General features: G+C 39.9%; 1 protein-coding gene across 1 annotated transcript in view; it reads right to left on the bottom strand.

Moving 5' to 3' along the window:
- LOC134529398 (uncharacterized) overlaps nt 1-14359 on the bottom strand; it is a 36692-nt gene that overhangs the window by 13235 nt on the left and 9098 nt on the right. The gene's annotated exons all lie outside the window — the stretch shown is intronic.

Below are 14359 nucleotides of genomic sequence, written 5' to 3'. Positions count from 1 at the left end.
GGTATTGTAAGGAACATTCCTCGCCAGTCATGTGACTAGTATTTTAAAAATCAAAAGAAAATTCAGTAAATTTTAAAATAATATTCCTTGAAATTCCTTGTTTTATCCATACGAATTTTTAATAGTTACTTTTTATGCGTTAAATTAACTTCATATATATGTTTTGGATATTTGATGTTTAAAGTTTGCCTAGCGACCCATAGTACGTATCCTTTTAAATTTTGAAAATTTATTTTTTTGATATTTGCTGTTAATTAAATAGTTTGGAGGTCTAATGCTTCTCACATTGGTTTCATTTTGTAAAGAATACCTTAAGACTTACTTTTTTAACAGGAAAATTGCATAATCATAGGGATTTAATAGTGTTTCAGAATTGATGTAATTAAGTTAGTAGTATATAAATGGGGCTTCTGGCACTGGCTTCTGGCTGTGGATTGTGTGGATTGTGATTGTCTGTCCGCCATCTTGGATTGTGACGTCACGGCGGCCATCTTGGATGACCTTGACCTTGACCTTTGACCTTGACCTTGACCCCGGCGGCCATTTTGGATCCGCCATCTTGGATCCGCCATTTTGGATGACGTAATTTTGTTTTTTCGAACATTCCAGCATTTTGTTTTCCGCCATTTTGGATTATGACGTCACCGTTGCATTTTCCGTTACGTCCGCCATCTTTAACTTTTTTATTTATTATCCGATTTTAATGAAAAAAATTTTAAAATTTATAAAAAAATTCAATTAATAAAATTTTAATATAATTTTTTTAAAAAATTGTAATTTTTGGACACGGAGTTCGGAGTCCTCGGTTCGAACCCGACGAGGTCAAAAAATTAAAAATGGCGACCGATCCTTCCCCCTGTGGTGGCTGCTGACAGACTGCCCCCCACCACTTTTTTCAAAGCATATATAACATCATCTAATATGACGTCATGTCCGCCATCTTGTCTTCGATGTTGGAAACCATCATCATTGTATCGGCGGCGAGAGTGCACCGACGCCATGTTAGTTTAATTCTTACCTGCTAGAGTGCAGTAATCATTTATTATTGCTGTGACACCCGCCATCTTGAAATTTGGCCTCCAACTTGAAAATCTGTAATTTTAATGCTAGAGATTCGGGGAAAAGTTCAAAATTCATCAAAAAATTAACTTAATAGAATTCTGATTGATTAGATCGACTAAGGTCCTTGGTTTGATCCCTGGCCGATACAAAACAACTTTAATTTAAAAAATACTAAAAAAGTGACAGGATTGAGAAAATAAAAAACACCGCAAGTACTTTTAAAAACTTTTATTACATAAATTCAATACACTACTACAAGTACAAAAAATAATACACAGACATAGAACTAAAGTCTTGTGGATTTCTCGATGTCTGCATCTGCCACCCACGAATTAAAGCGAGGTGGAAAGCCCCACCACTTGACATAGGACAGTCCGTTTCTTCGTTTTATAATCTTCTCCACCAAGTACATATCAGGATACAACGTAGGCTGAATCTCTTTGGCATAGAAGCCGCCACGGATAGGTTTGTGGTCCAAATCTTCGAGGTAGTAGGTCCTAGGCTCTGATTCACGAACATGTGTCACACGGAAAAGTTCGGGACTCCAGTTCGCAGTGAAACCTTTCTCGAAGATACCTTTCTGCTTGGAGATTCGCACAATGTCACCGACGTTAGCTTTACGCTTTCGTGGATCTTTCTTCTTCATGTTGGAAAACACTGTTCGAAGCAGGCGATTGTCCCTTACGTCCTTTGGCTTCATTTTCGTGGTAGAATGCACCGCGGAATTATACTCGTTTATTAGTTTCGGCAAGATGTCAAGCCACTTGTAATTTCCGTTAGCCGTGAACTGCCGCCACATCTTGGATCGCAAAGTTCTGTTAAACCTTTCGACAACGGAGGCTTTGACGTTACTAAATGTAGAGTAGTGTTTGATGCCATACTTCTTCATCAAAGCCTTGAAGGTTGCATTGTAGAATTCTTTCCCGAGGTCCGTTTGCAGGTGCGACGGTACACGTCCATCACGCAAAATATTGTTCATGGCCTTGGCTACTTCAGTTGCAGTCTTTGATTTGACAGGTCTAGTCCAAGCGAACTTGCTATAAACATCGATGACTGTCAACATGTACTTGAAACCTTTATTCATTCGGGAATACGGTATCATCTCAACAAGGTCCGCCTGGAATAAATCATCAATTCCACGAACTATGACTTTGCGACGAAGGTATTTTCGTCTAGCAGGAGCATGAAGTTCGTGAGCGATTCCGGTTCGACTCATTGTATGTAGCCGGCTTCCCTCAGTTCTTCAAGTATGGAGACTATTTCGTTGATGTGCGAATAGTTTCCTACGCTAAGCGAAGCATGTAGAATTCTAAGGCGATCAACTAATTCATTAGGATCGTCCCAATATACATAGTCAAATATCTGTCCACTTTCTAGCTTTTTTAAACCTTCGCCATGTATTGTTAGTTCACTGAAGAGATTAGCGAGAATGTCGATTTTTTCATGATCTACGTCTTTATATACACCACTATCTGGATCGTTATCGCGAAAATATGCATTGGTTAGCTCTAGCAGTTTTTTGTACTCTTGTAAGTCTTTGTGAGAATATCCTTTAGGCTCCCTGCGAAACAGCAATTCGTACAGACCAGGAGTCCCGCGCGTTTTGAACTCTTCTACGCGAACGATATTTCCTGGTAGAAAGTCTATTTCTTTAGCACCGAGGAACCACTTATTATGTTTTCTGTACACTCCGTAGGTCGTGTCATTATTCCGACTTGTAAACGATATCAGGTATGGTCGGACCATTGCATTCACTTGATGTCCCTTTTTCGGTATTTTTTTCTTGTGCATGGTCTCTGTACTTGTTAAGTCTTCTTCTTCTCGATCTGGTTCATACTTTCTCTTCTTTACAGTTGGCATTTCATCTTCAACTTCTGTCTTCACAATGATAGCTGGTTCTTCCATGTTTTTAAGTTCGTCGAGGCGACTAGTGATTGGTTTAAATATCTCCTCATTTTCCATCTCACGTGCAAGTCTGGTTCGTCTAGCAAGTAAATATTTTTCACGAACAGACTGTATAGCTCGATGAAGGTCACTGGCCAGGTCCGACATTGTACTGGCTGAAAACTTATTGCAAGACCTCTTTATATACTTTTTTATTCATTCGCAGAAACTTCTTTCTTGTGTGTGGCAAAATCTTAATTAGTTGTCAAGTGAGATAGTGATGCTTTCAGACTACTTTGAAAAGTCCTCAAATCGTCACGTCTTTGTGCATTCGATACTTCGATCATGTCGCGAATGCGAGAATCCGAGGCTTCCACACGCAGGTCGATGGCAACGAGATACTCTATTATTTCGTTTTTCACACTTTCTACTTTTTGAGACAGTAGTATAATGTATTTGCGGATATCAGAGTCGGGGCATACAGTATGTCTGCTGCTACGACCGAATTTCGAAATGCTATGAATCATGTTTGACGATAAACTGATCGAAACCTCGTCTGTACCTGCCCTTATATAGAGGCCAGTCCTTTACGATGACTATGAATCCGTGCTCGTCTTTCCAACACAAGGAACACATGTCTTTGAATTCCTGAAACGACATGTCGGTGTTTACGTGGTCGTCGTAGGCGTGACGTAAATTAAGTTCGTCCATGCGAAAAAGCACTATAACATTCGCATTATCTCGTAGGAGATGTTTGGGTATTCTACTGTACGTCTGACACAGGTATACGCAGTCTACCTTGACGTGCCTGCCCATGGAAAAGTACTCTTGAATAATACCCTGCTTCTCGCACATTACATCGTCGAACACAAACACGGAATTAGGCTTTGCTTCGTCGGTAGACACCACATCGGTATTATCGCTAAACGGAAAATACTCCAGTCCTTCCACCGAGCGTAGAACAGTTGCTAGGCGCTGGTACTTTGGCTGTTGCAACGACTTGGAATACAAGTAAACGTTCTCGAACCGAAGACCGTTTGGCTCCTCCAGTAAACTCAGTAGAACGCACGTCTTGCCACAGTTTGACGGTCCCGCCATTATGCATCGTACAGCAGAAGGCAACAGTAAGCCATGTCGCGATTCGCGACCGCTAGTTTCATCGTTTTGCGTAATGCGCACGGGCAAACAAACATCTTGCTTGACGACCTGCATTGTACTAAATAAATTGTATATAATCAAACACATTTATACTTTCTGGTCAGTTGCGCGTAATGACTCGAAGAGGTAAGAATAAAAAACACAGCGGTGCAGGACTCGTGAACTCGCTGATAAACAATCTGCCATTCGAGCTACACATTCCCGGATACAGATTTTGCGGCCCCGGCACCAAACTAGCGAAAAGGTTAGCTCGCGGTGACGTGGGCATTAATTCTCTCGACGATCAGTGCAAGCAGCACGATATTGCGTATTCCCTCAGCAAGGATCTAGAATCCAGGCACCAGGCCGACGAGATATTGGCACAGGAAGCTGAAGAAATAAGTAAATCGTCGCACGCGGGTCTAGGAGAAAAAATCGCGGCCTGGGGCGTATCTAAAATCATGAAGACAAAGACCAAATTAGGACTGGGTGCTCGTCGACCCAGCTCCATCAAGTCAAAGACTAACTCACGCAAGACCAAACGCAAGACTGGAGCAGGCATACAAAAAGCCAAGCAAAAATTACAGACTCTCGACAAGAAGATTATAGGAGGATTTCTTCCTTTGCTTTTGCCTGCATTGGGTGCTCTCGGCGGCCTCATCGGTGCAACGAGCGGTATAGTGCGGGCAGTCAACACTTCGAAGAATGAGCGAAAGCAGTTAAAAGAAGCACAGCGACATAATGCAAGCATGGAAGCCATTGCCATAGGTAAAAAAAACGGCGCAGGACTGTACTTACGTCCTCACAAATCAGGCCGAGGCATGAAAAAGAAACGAAAATCCTAAGTTCTCTGCCGAAACGACCGCTCACCAACGTAGATTTAATAAAGTACGCACGCAAATTGAAAATACCAAATTTCCGCGGCGTGTTTATGCGAGACACTTTACCCAGCAAACCAAAAACCAACGAACGCACCATAATTAATTTAGACACGACTGCAGGTCGCGGCACGCACTGGGTAGCGTATATAAAGTCTGGAAAAAAAGCTACTTACTACGACAGTTTCGGTAATTTGAGACCTCCGCCTGAACTTAGGCGGTACCTGGGCCGGACCACTACACTGTTCTTCAATTACGAAACGGAACAGAGGCCTAATCAAACAAACTGCGGACACTTGTGTCTTCGCTTTTTAACTAAAAAAATAATTTAGCTGACAAATAAAAATTGCTACTTAAAGGTTGTGCAGTGATGATAATTTATTAGTCATGTCGATAACACTTACCTTGACAGGTCACGCATCTGAGCTGCGGGCGGTTCATTTCCCGCCTCTGGATTTAGACGGAGAATGGTGTATCGGACTCGTAGATTTTCAAACGTATAATGCCATACCGAATATCGACGAAGAAAACTGCAAGATCTGCTTCCTGAAAAGCGATGGGACCGCTCATGAAATACAGTTACCTGTTGGATCTTACGAAATTGACGACATTGCAAATTACATCAGGGATATGTTACCACAGGATGTAGACTTTCAACTGCGTGGAAATCCAAACACTCAAAAAAGCATTCTAACATGCAGTGAAATTGTCGACTTTACGAAACCTGGGTCCATAGGTTCGATGTTAGGATTCGAATCAAAGGTGTATGATGCAGGAAGAACGTACGAATCTACGCGCGCAGTAAACATTTTGCCTGTGAATGTCATAAGAATAAACTGTAATTTGGCAAGTGGAACGTATCTCAACGGAAGACTAAGCAACATGCTGCACGAATTTTCGCCGATGGTCCCGCCAGGATATAAACTGGTCGAAGTACCGCAAAGTATCATTTACGTTCCAGTCGTCGTGAAGTGTGCACACGAAGTCGTCGTCAGAATCGTTGACCAGCGAGGACGATTGGTGAATTTTCAAGACGAAGAAATTACATTACGGCTGCACTTGAAGCGATGGGCATAAAGTTCGTAACACCGAACAGTTATAAAAGAAGTCGTATTGACGTGAATAAGAACAGTTCTCTACCAGACATCGGTGCATTAACACCTGACAACATAAAGTATCTTCTTAGTATTGGACAAGTGCCGAATAAATATGGAAGACGAAATCCTCAACGTGGAAGATCCGGTCATTTTTGATGACAGCATTACGAAAATGGAATTGCACGAGTACCAGCCTTTCCTGCTCGGACCGTACGCACTTCCATCGGAAGTACGCATTGCTGTACAGCACCAAGATATTTGTACTTTACCTTCTCAGTCATTTCTACGCATAAGAGGCATGCTTACAAAAGCGGATGGTACGCATCCGACAACGACGACAATATCCTGCAATGGTATTCTTCACCTCATCGAGCGCATTACTTATGTACTCAATGGCGTCGAGGTAGACCAGACGAGAGATGTAGGCATAACATCTGCTATGAAAAATTACCTTTCGCTCACGCCAAATGAACTGACTGCTGCAAATATGACCGGTTGGGCTCTCGAGGATGAATATAAGCTTCCGGTTTATGCCGAAGGAAAGTTCGAAGTTTGTGTTCCTCTGTCCATGCTTCTTGGATTCGCTGAGGACTACAGGCATATAATCATTTATTCGAAACAAGAGCTCGTATTGCTTCTAGCCAACACGCACATTAATGCAATTGTCGTCGCTGCAGAAAACCCTCAAGATGTCTCGCTAACACTACAGTCTATCGAGTGGATGCTGCCCCACATCCAAGTGAGCACCGTTGAACGAGTCAAGATGTTGAAGAACATAGAAAATGGCAAGAACTTCGATGTGCCATTCCGATCCTGGAGCCTGGAAACTTATCCTGGCTTGCCTCATAGTCAGCGTATCAATTGGATAGTAAAGTCCAGCTTCGCTACGGAAAAACCAAGATACATCATCGTCGGGCTTCAGACCGGAAGACAGCTCAATGCAGGAGTAAGTCGCTCCTTATTCGATAACTGTCAATTACGTAATGTAAAAATATTTTTAAACAGCGAAAGTTATCCGTACGTTGATATGAACATGGACTTTGAAAGTGGAAGATTTCTTCTCGCATATCAAATGTATGCCAAGTTTCAGCAAGCTTACTATGGGCGGAGACAGTCTCCGATACTGAGTCCCGACAGTTTCAAGAACAAGGCTCCGTTAATGGTGTTTGACGTTTCCAAACAGGATGATCGATTAAATTCAAACATCATCGACTGTAGGATCGAGATATCGACTAGCGGAAATATTCCACCAAACACCTATGCTTTTTGTCTGATACTTCACGATCGGCTTGCATCGTACAATTGTCGAGACAAACTTGTGAAAATTCTGACTTAAATACTGTTTCGTTTGCGATAATAATTCAGTTACGATCGAGCATTGCTAGCGACAAGATGTACTGCAACCTGCAAGGTTTTCAGAGTCAAAACGGCTTTGTTCTCAAAGAAATTGCCGTCACCTCCGGAGACAAGACTCGAACCCGCAGCTTCCGACCTCCGTATCCTTGGAAACTACTAGACGAAAAAAGTAAACGTTCGAACGAATGGCTATGCAAATATTATCACGGACTAGAGTGGGACGAAGGAAAAATTCCATACCACCAAGTGAAAAACACACTTCAAGATTTACTAGTTCAAAACGAAACAATATACGTTGCCGGACCTGAACAGAAAAAATGGCTGAGCAAGTTGTGTGACGACGGAGCAGCTGAAATTGTATACTTACAGACCGACTACGGCTGTCCTTCCCTGCGCAAGCTTAGTGCAATATACGACGTGCAGCCACGTGACAAGTTTGAACGTGTCTGTGCCTGTACAAACTCGCAGTTAATGCAGAAATGGCACACACAGTGTTAGTAGGAGTCTGCATATATAAATGTCGTACCTATGTACGTGTCTTCAGTTGACGTTCGACCTGCAAGAAGATGTTTACGTTTCATCCTGCTAACGTGTACGTGAGCGCAAGACCTAGCTTCAGCAGTGTCGAGTACAGCTACTGGGATTCCGGGTATCTACGTACATATACAGAAACCTGTGATGGAGGCGCTCAGCATTGGCGGTTTGCGCACTTTCCTGTGTCCTACGAACCAACCCAGCAGCTATTATACTGTTGCGAACCTGGAAACTGTGCCGTCTATCACATGAGACCACACACAATCCTTCCTGCTAGCATCGATGAGGTAGTCGCCTCGTCTGCACGTGTAACACCAAACATGAGCGTGTTGCAACCTGTTGCTACCTGTGATGCTTCTACGCAGACGTCCAAACGGTGTGCGTCTCGTCGTTGCAGTTCAGGCAGTGAATCTGTCCCAACTAGCACTGCAGTAGAGCCAAGGCGCAGACGTGGTCACAGACGTCACCGACCATGTCTTGTCGGAGTTGACGACGTCGCAGAAGATGACCAGCTGGAAACCTGTGTTCCTGATCCCGTGGCCTGCGAACCAGTTGGAACCGGAGTCGACGAGTCAGTTCGTGCGGCATTAAAGACTTTGCTTGTGAAAATGCTTGATTCCTTAACCTAATGTGTATTTGTGTAATTTTTTTATAAATAAATGTGTAAAACCTGAACTTGTGTTTGTTTTTTATTTCTACAATTTTTAGGTACCCAATAAAAATTAATTTTAAATACAGACAATATTTTGACTAATGTAGTATTCCAGTAGACTGCGGGTATATAAGCGAAGTTCAGACGAGTGGAGCCTCAGTATACCTCTGGCCGCGGTGCAGTACGGACCTGCTCTCTTCAGTAAATTTCGTAGTTACTGCTCCAATGTCGACCGGGATAGACTGTTTACCGTCAGCAGCGGGGACTTCGATGACAGCAATGATGATGGAGTCGGAGATTCCGATACTGACTGCAGAGGAGACCACGGCAGCGGAGAGCTCAATGCCTGCGTTGTCGACAGCTGCGGAGATCTCGATACCGACTGCAGAGGAGACTTCAATTAATGAAGAGCGTACTTCGAATCAGTGCAAATACTGTGTCGCATCATTTACTAGAACTTCAAGCGCTCGCAGACATGAAAGAAGCAGTTGTCCGAATAATTTACTGAAACGAATACAATTTCAGTGCAATAAGTGTAATAAACTAATTTCACGCCTCGACAGCTTACATCGTCATTATATAAAATGCTCCGAGACAGTTAAGTGCAAGTATAATGAACATGGTTATTGTTTTGACTCATGTGTTGTACCAGCTGATGAGAATATATATAAGTGAGACCCTGGTGATATGAACATTTAGTCCGTCTCTGGCTGCGGTGATGAACGCATCGGGTAGTCAGCCTTGAATAATAGACCAGTATCTAGCTGTTCTTGAGACCTCGATGGCGTCTTTACCAGTATCAACACCGACCTGGATCGAAGGTCTACCATCATCAGTGCAGACCACGATGACTACGTCGTCTACAGCTACACCTGCTCTCTCCGCACAGCAGGAGATTTCGACGCGTGCAACATCTTCTGCAGAGCAGACCTCAACGGCTTCAGAAGTTAACATGACAGCAGTGTTACAATGGTTGTCAACAGTTCCAGTGTCATTGATAAAGGAAGGAGCATCCAACAGTGTTCCATCGCCCAACTGTACGTACTGTGACAAGATCAAAAACTTGAAATTACGTGATTATGTAATACACAATTGTAATAATAATTCTGAACGCATTAAATATCAGTGCAACAGGTGTTTAAGCAAGTTTAAACGTTATGGAAGATTAAAACGTCACCTCAGGAATTGTGATAGACTGTCTGTACATTCATCAGAATCAAGCTGTATATTTTGTAACAAAACATTAGCAAATATTCAAATTGCAAAACGACACGAAATATATCACTGTCCTTTTAATGAAGTCGATAATTCGGTTTTGTGTGAAAATTGTGGTGTACCATTATGTCGACCTGATAGACTGAATAGACATTTACGAACATGTAAAGGACTTAGTCCATACAATAAGAAGACTGTTTGAATCGAGAAATCCACAAGACTTTAGTTCTATGTCTGTGTATTATTTTTTGTACTTGTAGTAGTGTATTGAATTTATGTAATAAAAGTTTTTAAAAGTACTTGCGGTGTTTTTTATTTTCTCAATCCTGTCACTTTTTTAGTATTTTTTTAAATTAAAGTTGTTTTGTATCGGCCAGGGATCAAACCAAGGACCTTAGTCGATCTAATCAATCAGAATTCTATTAAGTTAATTTTTTGATGAATTTTGAACTTTTCCCCGAATCTCTAGCATTAAAATTACGGATTTTCAAGTTGGCGGCCAAATTTCAAGATGGCGGGTGTCACAGCAATAATAAATGATTACTGCACTCTAGCAGGTAAGAATTAAACTAACATGGCGTCGGTGCACTCTCGCCGCCGATACAATGATGATGGTTTCCAACATCGAAGACAAGATGGCGGACATGACGTCATATTAGATGATGTTATATATGCTTTGAAAAAAGTGGTGGGGGGCAGTCTGTCAGCAGCCACCACAGGGGGAAGGATCGGTCGCCATTTTTAATTTTTTGACCTCGTCGGGTTCGAACCGAGGACTCCGAACTCCGTGTCTAAAAATTACAATTTTTTAAAAAAATTATATTAAAATTTTATTAATTGAATTTTTTTATAAATTTTAAAAATTTTTTCATTAAAATCGGATAATAAATAAAAAAGTTAAAGATGGCGGACGTAACGGAAAATGCAACGGTGACGTCATAATCCAAAATGGCGGAAAACAAAATGCTGGAATGTTCGAAAAAACAAAATTACGTCATCCAAAATGGCGGATCCAAGATGGCGGATCCAAAATGGCCGCCGGGGTCAAGGTCAAGGTCAAAGGTCAAGGTCAAGGTCATCCAAGATGGCCGCCGTGACGTCACAATCCAAGATGGCGGACAGACAATCACAATCCACACAATCCACAGCCAGAAGCCAGTGCCAGAAGCCCCATTTATATACTACTTAAGTTAGAACGTGACTGGTTAGTAAAGGATGGTTACTATGTTTGGCGTGCAACTCAGGGCAGCTATAAGAAAATAACAGTTTCTATTAGCCATAACCAGGATCAGTTGATGCAATTATGTCGTCTAAGAGTTTTGTACATTTCTACGATAATAACTGGTTTAGACTCGAAGGATAGTTACTAAATATGTTGCTTGTAAGTTTATTTAAAAATTTAAGTGCAGATAATATATTTTCTATGGTGGATCATAATTGCACTTTGAAGATATAGTTTGGAAAATAAAAAGTATTTTTTGAGTGAATTTCTTCAAAGTTTGTAAGAAGATCCAGCGAGTGGAATTAATGTGTGATATTTTTATTTTGATTATAACAAATATTAGAGCCGAAAGTTCCAAAACGGTTGCCCGTGGTTCTACCATCTTCAGGCTAGACATTGGGCTCTAAGAACAGTAACTTTGTATTTATTTCCGCCTCGAGGACTCAGCTGCGGGAGTCTAGGAACATCGCAGGCGAGTTTCTGTCCGCTACTTTGAGGTTTGGAATGTGCTGAGCCCAGCGGGATGTATTTCATGAAGTAAGTCTAACTTTACCAAATGGTTCGAATTTGCTCATTCCAATGCAAACTCAACAAAAATACGGTATGTGAATGTATATGTTCACATATCTAGCAGGCTAATAATTCGATTATTATTCGATCTGTTGAATTCTTGCCTTAATTAATAATTTATATCTCAAAAACTTTATTCTTCCCCATTGTCTGTTCCATATTTGAATCAATATGGTGAAATATGTTTTCTTGTAATATAAATAGTTGTATTTTTTGTATCCCAGGTGTTTCCTATTAGAGTAGAGATTATTTTAAATTAAATTACCTGAACTATTCATAATTTTAGAAAAAATAATCCAATAACGGATATTTTTTTTGTCTTTTTAATGTCGTTAAAACGAGTGAGCGATATGTCAATTTCTGAATCGTTATCTTGTTTCTTGAACTGTTTACTCTTGCAAATCCTAGTAAAATCCTTCAGGTTTCCTGCGAAACAGCAATTCTTACAAAAATGGAGTCCCATGAGTTTTGTAATCCTCTACGCATATTATTTTTCATTGTCAGAAGTATGTTTCCTTAGTGTTTCCTTTGTCATGTTTTCCAAAGGTCCTGTAATTATTAAGCCTCGTGAAATATCTTAGGTATGGTCAAACCATTGAATTAATTTGGTGGCTACGTTTGTGTATTTTTTTGTTTCAATCACTCTTATTTTTGAGATGATTCATATTTCCTCTTCTTTGTAATTGGTACCTCATTACCATCACTTTTTTGGGCTCGTGTAATGGTTGGTTTTCATTATTTTTTAGGTTTTTAAAGACGGCTAGTGAGTGGATAAAATATCACTTAATTTTCCATTTCGCGTGGCAGTCGGGTTCATCTAGCAAGAATACATGTTGCTTGGAAATACTGTACGGAACGATATAGGTCACTGGCCAAAGTCCGATCTTGACCATCTTTAATACTTTTATTCGTTCGCAGTAACTTTAACAATATCTTCCATACATGTCCGCATCTATCTCTCTTCCACTCGATTGGAACAACCATCGATTTGACTTTTTCAAGGCACATTAAACTTGAAACACTCTCATTCGTTTCCAAATTTTCTTATCATCGTCCTATCCTTAACAGAATAACACAGATTGGAAGAAGTTAAATAGCAAACATGTATAAAAGTAATAGTTAAAATAATCTCTTCGTTAAAGTAATAAACATATTTGAATTAATGAGTGCAAATAAAAGAAAATTTATCAATTAAATTGTAGATTTCATTTCACTCCTTTGTATCCATTCAAAATAGTAATAATTCAATAAAAATTATTCAATTTTATTCATAAAAGTATGCAATTATTTCATCAATGTTTTGTTATGACGTTGTCACTTTAAACTATCGTCCGTAAACCGACTTTACAGACAACCAATTTTTTTTTACGGATTTCAGTGTCGTGAGTCTTGAGAACAGTATGCAGTTAGTTTTCAGTTCTCTGAGCGGGACTGCTGCAAACGACTTGAGAAATGCTATGGTTTATGTTTGACAGTAAACTATTCGAAACTTAAGTGTCACTGGCTCCTATGTAGAGGCCATCATTGACTGTTTAAAAGAATCCGTGCTCGTTTATTCAGCAAGGGCACACATGCGTTTAAATTCCACAAATTAAATATTAGATAAAACGTGTTCGTCGTAAGTGTGACATAAATTAAGTTCGTCCATGCAAAACATAACAATGATAGTCCATGGAAATGTTACATTTTTTTGGGCTTAGCGTGCGGTTTTCAGAGGACGCAATTTTTTTTTTTTTTTTTTTTAGATATGAAGGGGGGGTTAGTGTAAAGTTAAATCCAAGTTTGTGGGGTTGCAACCCTTGTCCCACGGCTGCCATCTTGGAAAAGGAGGTTCAAATGGTTTTTACGGTTTATCTGCCAAACTATAGGTCTCGCAAAAAATATTATTTAACATTTTTTGTTGCAAATACAATTATCTACAACTTTTGTCAAGTAAAGTTTAGTCGTATAACCATACATAAAATGGTTTTAAGCAAAAATCCATAAAAATGTGAGAAACAAAAATCTATTTGTCGATATAACTTTTTTTCTAATCATTTGACAAAACAATTATATCAGAACATTTTTATAGATGGTGTTTTAAGGAACAATATTTATTATAAACATTTTTAAATTTATTTATTTGTTAAGGTTTTTACAGCGCTCCGAAAGGAATACTATTCTTCAGTAGGTATTCATAACTATACATAAATATAAATACAAATATTAATGATTTGCCATAACTTCATAATCTTGTTATTTGTTTTATGATAATCTTTTTAATTATTGATAATACATTATTGTTATTAATTATTGATTAGAATCTCCATCACAAAACTGTGGAATTATTGATATTTAGAGTTATTTCAAATCGTTGAGAGTGTCATTACCGAGAATAATGCGCAGGTAGAAAATACCCAAGAGACCGTTTGGGAATAAAAGAAAATCTGCCTGCTATTATTATTATTATTATAATATTTTGTTGTAGTTGTTCCCCAACAAGAGAGTTGACCCGTCTTTACTGTCATTGGTGAACGTTTTTTTATCTCCTTATATGGTGGTAATAAAGATGAGAATTCTCTTGACAGCCTAAGATATAAACAATTCACCAAGTCAGTGACAAAGAGTAAATTTAATTTATCTTCACTTCCTCCAGCACAAGATACATCTCGCTTTCACAGCTTCCGAGTCTACCATCAGGTCCAGTCATGGCTTGGTAATTATAACGATCCTGAATACTGGGGCTGGAAAAAATGTGGAAAAATATTAATTC

The sequence above is a fragment of the Bacillus rossius genome, chromosome 1 (genome assembly GCF_032445375.1).
Source record: "Bacillus rossius redtenbacheri isolate Brsri chromosome 1, Brsri_v3, whole genome shotgun sequence".
NCBI classification, from domain to species: Eukaryota; Metazoa; Arthropoda; class Insecta; order Phasmatodea; family Bacillidae; genus Bacillus; species Bacillus rossius.
Note: the sequence above shows the minus strand (reverse complement) of the source record. Positions and strands in the feature narration are given on the sequence as shown.